General features: G+C 31.8%; 1 pseudogene; it reads right to left on the minus strand.

The window, feature by feature from the left end:
* Positions 1–2,119: 2,119 nt before the first annotated feature.
* LOC136386563 (small nucleolar RNA U3) lies at positions 2,120–2,197 on the minus strand (annotated as a pseudogene).
* Between the last annotated feature and the right edge of the window lie 5,393 nt (positions 2,198–7,590).

Consider the following 7,590-nt stretch of genomic DNA (forward strand, 5'->3'; position numbering starts at 1 on the left):
TATATAAAACATATGATTGTCTAACCACTACTCTGTACACCCAAAACTAATATAAAATAAAATTGAAAACATAATAAAAAAATAAATGAGAGAGTGAGCATCTGTGAGAAAAAGAATTTGGGGCTGGCAAGACCAGACATACACTAAATACCTGGAGACCACTGAGAACAAAGACAGTTTGAACTAGTATTCTAATACTGTACTTATCACAGCTTCTCCCCCTGGATCAATTGGGAGTAAGCAGAGAAAAAAAATCCCAGCTCCTAGTTTTATCGCAAGGAAGGGAAAGTAAGTACTAGAACATGTGTTTTATGTTTTGATTTTTCTGGGTCTTCCTAAGTTGTTGCCTTTTATGTCTCTGTGTCAAGTGCTGAGAAGACTCTAGGGAACATTAAAGACAAAAACAGTGGTTTTGGTTAGCATGAAGGCTTGAGAGGTCCCCAGAATATCTGGCCTAACTGATTCAGTTAGGGTTTCTCCTATATGAAGATAATCTATAAAATATAGAAGAGGTGGCTGCTTTTTCTAATGTGTACATATCAGCATAAAGAATAAAAGAAAACGAAGAAACAAAGAAATATGTCCCCCTAAAATGAAACAATAAAAATCTCCGGAGAACAAATGTAATGCAACAGACTTGTATAATTCACTTGACAGATAATTCAATATAACTCATAAAGATTCTCAATGATGTCAGGAGAACAATGCATGAATAAGTGAAAATTCAAACAAAGAAATATAAATTTTTTAAATGTATGAAGAAAAATTATGGAGCTGAAGAATACAATAACTGAATTAAAAAATCCATTAGTGGAATCCAGCAGCAGACTATGTCAAATAAAATAGAAGGTCAGCAACTTAAAACATAGGATTAGAAATTATCCAGTTGAAGGAGTAAAAAAAAAAAAAGAATAAATTTAAGAAACCTAAATAAACTTATGGGTCACCATCAAACACCAAGCAAACTAATATATACTTTCTTAAATTTTCAGGAGGAAAATAAATAGAGAGTCAGAAAGCTTATTCAAACAAAATAATGAAAACTTCTTAATTCAGAGGAAGAAAATAGACATTCAGATACAAGAATCTCAATAGTTCCTCAAAAAGATAAATTCAAAGAAGTCCACAGTGCAACATATTATAATCAAATTGTCAAAAGTCAAAGATGAAAAAAAAAAAAGAAGCAAGTCGGCCCTGGCCGGTTGGCTCAGTGGTAGAGCATCGGCCTGGCGTGCAGAAGTCCCAGGTTCGATTCCCGGCCAGGGCACACAGGAGAGGCGCCCATCTGCTTCTCCACCCCTCCCCCTCTCCTTCCTCTCTGTCCCTTTCTTCCCCTCCCGCAGCCGAGGCTCCATTGGAGCAAAGATGGCCCGGGCGCTGGGGATGGCTCCTTGGCCTCTGCCCCAGGTGCTAGAGTGGCTCTGGTCGCAACAGAGCGACGCCCCGGAGGGGTAGAGCATCGCCCCCTGGTGGGCGTGCCGGGTAGATCCTGGTCGGGCGCATGTGGGAGTCTGTCTGACTGTCTCTCCCCGTTTCTAGCTTCAGAAAAATACAAAAGTAAATTAAAAAAAAAAAAAGAAACAAATGAGCAAGAAAAATGCAAAATGTCACATACAAGTATACCTACCACTATATAATTATCAGTGAATACTTCAGCAGAAATCCTGCAGATCAGAAGGGAGTAGGATGATACATTCAAAGTGCTGAGAGAAGAAAACTGCCAACCATGAATCCTATGACCAGCAAAGCTTTTTTTAAAAAATTAAGGGGAGAAAAAGATTTCCTCACATTAATAAAAGCTCAGGAAATTTACTGCCACTAGACTTGCCTTACAAAAAATGTTAAAGTGAATTATTTAAGTTGAAACAAAAGGATATTAAACAGCAACACAAAAACATATGAAAGTACAAAACATGCTGCTAAAGATGAATACATAGACAACTACAGAATGCTATAATACTATAGCACTGGTGTGCAAATCACTTTCAGGGTTAGTATAAAAGGTAAAAATATTAAAAATAACTAACTATAAGAATATATTAATGAGTATGCAATAAAAAAAGAGGTAGTTGTGACATCATTAACCTAACGTGTGGGGGATAGAAATGTAAAAATAAAAATATTTTGTGTGATCTACATGTTCAGAGAAAATTATCTAGTAATGAACTATAGAAATAATCCCTGTAAGTATAGTCTTAAAAACATGCAGAGGTTTTTAATGTGAATGAAGTTAGGTTGTATTAGATTGAGATAGACCATTGTCAATTTTTTAAAAATGTAAGCTCAAATGTAAACACAGAATTAACAACTCTAAAAATTACACAAAAGAAAGGATGAAAACATATAAGTACAAAAAATTAATGAAACACAAAAGGAGGAAGAAAGAAAAAAGCAACACAAAACTACAGGACAGACAAGAAAACAATTAAATAATGATAATAGTAAGTTTTTATCTGTCAATAATTACTTTAAGTGTATTAATCAAAAGATATAGTGAAGCTAAATGGATTTTTTAGAAAATACTCAAAGATATGCTGCCTAGAAGAGATTCACTTTAGATTTAAGGACACACATAGGCTGAAAGTGAAGAAATGAAAAAAGGTATTTCATTAAAACAGTAATCAAATGAGATTAGTGATAGATATATTTATATCTGACAAAACAGACTGTCAGATTCAAAATTCAAAAACTGTCAGAAGAGATGCAGAAGGTCATCATATAATGATAAAAGTTCTATTCACCCAGATGATATAATTATAAATATATATGCACACAACATGAGAGTACTTATAAATATACTGCTCACAAAAATTAGAGCATATTTCAAAGTGAATATGAAGCAATAAAATATCCCCTAATTTGTGTGAGCAGTATATAAAAGGTAAACTGAAGGAACACATGTGAGAAATAAACAATATAATAATAGTAAGAAAATATATTTATATACTTTCAATAAAAAAATAAATATCTAGATAGAAAATCAATAAGGAAATGGCAGGCTTGAGCAAACAATATAGAGAAACTGGACCGAATAGATGTAATAGAACATTCTGCTTAACAGCAAAAGAAGACACATCTCAAGCTCACATGAAATGTGCTCCAGGATACATTACACATTATGTCACATAACAGTCTTAATCACTTTAAGAGTCTTGAAATAATACCATGTCTGTTTTCCAACCACAATGAAATATAAATAGAATTTAATAATATAAGGAAAAAAATAAAATTCATAAATATGAGAATTAGACAACACACTTGTGCATAACCAATGGTACAAAGAAAAACAATTAAAAAATGAACAAAACAAGAGATGAATTTTTAAAAAAATAAACAAAATTGACAATCCTTTAGCTAGACAAAGAAAAAAAAGGAAAGAATAAATAAAATTAGGTATAAAAAAAAGATGTTATGATTGATGCCAAAAAATAAAAAGATCATAATAGATTACCAGAAAAAATTCTACAGTTATAAATTAGATTACCTACATGAAAAGTACAAATTCCTAACAATGTACAACTTACTAGACTGAATCATGAGGAAATAGATATGTAATTTGTAAGGAGTCTGAATCAATACTCTAAAACATTCCAACAAAGTAAATTAAATTTCAGGATCAGATGAGCTCACTGATGAATTCTACCAAACCTTTAGATTTTAAAATTCATTTGAGAGAGAGAGAGAGAGAGAGAGAGAGAGAGAGAGAGAGAGAGATAAAGAGTGAGAAAGGGGGAAGGAGCAGGAAGCATCAACTCCCATATGTGCTTTGACCAGGAAAGCCCAGGGTTTTGAATCGGCAACCTCAGTGTTCCAAGTTGATGCTTTATTCACTGTACCACCACAGGTAAGGCCTACCAAACTTTTAAAGAAGTATTGACATTAATCCTATTCAAAATCTTCCAGAATTTCTTAGAACAAAAGATAATCTCAAAGACCATTCAATAAGGATACCAAAGCTAGGAAAAAAGTACCTATAAGAAAAGAAAACTATAGGCCAATATCTTCAATAAACATACATGCAAATATTCTGAAAAAAATAGCCCATTAAAAGAGACACACACTAGAAAAAAGTGAAATTTATTTTTGGGATGCTAAGAGAGTTCAACACAAGAAAGTCAATTATTGAGAGAAACCATGTTAACAGAAGAAAGATAATACCACATGACCATCTCAATAAATTCAGAAAGTGCAATTGAAAAATTTCAATGCCCATTTATGATAAAACTCTCAACTCAGAATAGAAGAAATTATCTAAACATAATAAAGACAATATATGAAAATTTAACAGTTAACATTATATTCAAAGGTAAGAAATTGAAATATTTTTCTCTAAAATCGAGAACAAGGCAAGAATGCCTAATCTCATCACTTCTATCCACTTTAGTACTAAAAGTTCTAGCCAGAACAATGATACAAAGAATAAAAGGTATTTAAATTAGAAAAAAAGTATAAAATTATCTTTGTTTACAGATGACATGATCTTATATGTAGCAAATCCTTACAACTTCAAAAAATATTAGAATTATTAAAGAAATTTAGCAAGATATAAAATCAACATGTGAAAATCAGTTGTGTTACTATAGTCTACCAAAAAACTATACAAAAAATTTAAGAAAATAATCACATTTACAATAACATTAAAAAGAAAAAAAACACTTAAGTGTAAATTTAACCTAGGTATTAAAAAGCTTATATAGTGAAAACTGCATAACACTGATGAAAGAAATTTAAAATATATAGAAAAACACCCCATATTCATGGACTGGAAGTCTTAATATTGTTAAAATATTTATACTGTCTAAAGTAATCTACATATTTAATGAAATCTGTATTGTAAGCCCAACGGTATTTTCACAGAAATAAAAACAAAACACAGAACAGTTTTTAATTCATATAGAACCACAAAGGACCAGTAGCCAAACAATTTTGAGAGAGAGGAACAAATGTGGAAACATCACACCTCTTGTTTTCAAACTCTATTATAAACCTACACTAATTAAAAATATATATTAACATAAAGACAACAGAAAACACAGAAATAAGCCAATGCATATAATGTCAATACTTACCAAGGGTGCCAAAAGAATGGATTTGAACCTTATATTATACCATGTACTAAAGTCAAATAAAAATGGATTTAAAATTTAAACATAAGACATGAAAGTGTAAAGCACAAGAAAAAAATAGAAGTATGATTACTTCTTGACACTGGTTATGACATTGATTTCTTAAATATGACACCAAAAAGACAAGAAACAAAAGCAAAATAGATGGTTATAACTACATTAAACTGAAATATTTCTGCACAGAAAAAGAAACAACAGATTGTGATGACAAATATGGAATTCCTAAAATATTTGTAAACCATATATATCTCATAATGGGTTAATTTCAAAATGTATTAGCTCTTTATATAATTCAATAACATAATAAAAATAATAACTGAGTTATAAAGGTAAAGTACTTAAATTGACATTTTTGCTAAGAAGACATACAATAGTGTACCAATATGTGAAATTGTGCTCAACATCACTAATCATTAGGAAAGTACAAATCAAAATCATAATGAAATACCACCTCATATTTGTTAGGATGTTAGTATTAAAAAAAAGGATAAAATAATTTAGTGAAGATATGTTGGAATCAGAACCCTTGTGCTCTGTTGGTGATAATATTAAATGATGCAGCCACTATAGAAACAGTATAATTTCCCTCAAAAAAATTAAAAACAAAAATACCATACTATCCAGCATTTCTACTTCTGGGTATATATTCAAAGAGAATGAAATCAGGATCATGAAGAAATATCTGTATTCCCATGTTTGCAGCCTTACCTACTATAACCAAGACATGAAAACAACGTAAATGTCCATTAACAGATGAGTGGATTTTAAAAATGTGGTATATACATAAATGGAATATTATTTAGCCTTAAAAAGAAGAAAATCTTGATGTATGCCATAACATGGATGAACTTCAAGGATATTATGCTAAGTGAAATAATCCAGACACAGATGACCAAATGCTATGTGAGGAATTTAAAAGTCAAACTCAATAAAGCAGATAGTATAATGGTGGTTACTAGGAGCTGGAGAGAAGGGAAAATGAGGAGGTACTATTCAAGATCTATAAAGTTTTGTTATGCAACATTATTAAATTCTAGCATTCTTTTTTACAGTATTGTACCTAGAGATAGAAATACCATACTGTACACTTAAATATTTATGAACAGGGTAGATTTTATTTTAAATATTCTTACTACAATTGTAAAAAAGAAAAAAAAATTATCAATTGAATGTAAGTGTCTTATACAACACAATTTGACAAATTTGGCCACTAAGGAAAGATGTCATCTCTCATAATTCTTATTCAACATTATAATGGAAGACTTAACCAATGTAGTAAAATTAGAAAAGGAAAGAAGTAAATATGCCTGACCAGGTGGTGGCGCAGTGGATAGAGCATTGGACTGGGGTGTGGAGGACCCAGGTTCAAGGCCCTGAGGTCGCCAGCTTGAGCGCAGGCTCATCTGGCTTGAGCAAAAAAAGCTCACCAGCTTGGACCCAAGGTTGCTAGCTCAAGCAAGGGGTTACTCATTCTGCTGAAGGCTCGCAGTCAAGGCACATATGAGAAAGCAATCAATGAACAACTAAGGTGTCAAAACGAAAAACTGATGATTGATGCTTCTCATCTCTCTTCGTTCCTGTCTGTCTGCCCCTATCTATTTCTCTCTCTGACTCTATCTCTGTCCCTGTTTTTTTTTTTTAAAGTAAATATACAGATTTGGAAGGAAGAAATAAAACACTCTTTGTTCACAGAAGAGATGATTATCTGTGTATAAATTCCAAAGAATCACAAAAAAATCTCCTGGAACTAATTAGTAATTACAACAAAGTTTCAAAATACAAGATTAATATTCAAGTCAATCATTTTTCTGTATACCATGAATAATTTATAATTTGAAAGTAAAAACACAATGTCATTTACATTAGCATCCAAGACAAAGAAACACTTAGGTATAAATCTAACTATATTTTCTCTATATGTGATTTAGATGAGAAAAACTATAAAACTGATTTAAAAAGTCAAAGATCTAAGTAAATGCAGAGCTAGTCCATGTTCCTGGATAGAAAGACTAAATATTTTTGTGATTCTGGTTTTTCCCAGATTGATCTATGGATTCAACACAATCCAATCAAAGTCTCTTCACTTTATTTTGAGGATATGGATATTGGCCAATTGTTTCTAAATTTTATAAAGAAAGGCAAATGAATCTGATTAACCAATACAGTATGGAAGAAAAATAATCAAAGTGTGCTATAGTCTGAATGTCTAAGTTTCCCTCAAATTTACATGTTGGAATTCTACCACCCAATGTGGTGCTGGTAGAAAGTGAAGCCTTTGGGAAGTGATTAGGTCATGAACATGACACCCTCTTGAATGGGATTTGTGCTATTATAAAAGAGACCTCAAAAAGTTCCGTAGTTCTTTCTACCATGTGAGAATAGAACTAGAGGTCTATGACCTGAAAGAGGGCCCTAATTAGAATTTAATCATGCTGGCATTTGACCTTGAACTTCAATCTCCAAA

The sequence above is a fragment of the Saccopteryx leptura genome, chromosome X, assembly GCF_036850995.1.
Source record: "Saccopteryx leptura isolate mSacLep1 chromosome X, mSacLep1_pri_phased_curated, whole genome shotgun sequence".
NCBI classification, from domain to species: domain Eukaryota; kingdom Metazoa; phylum Chordata; class Mammalia; order Chiroptera; family Emballonuridae; genus Saccopteryx; species Saccopteryx leptura.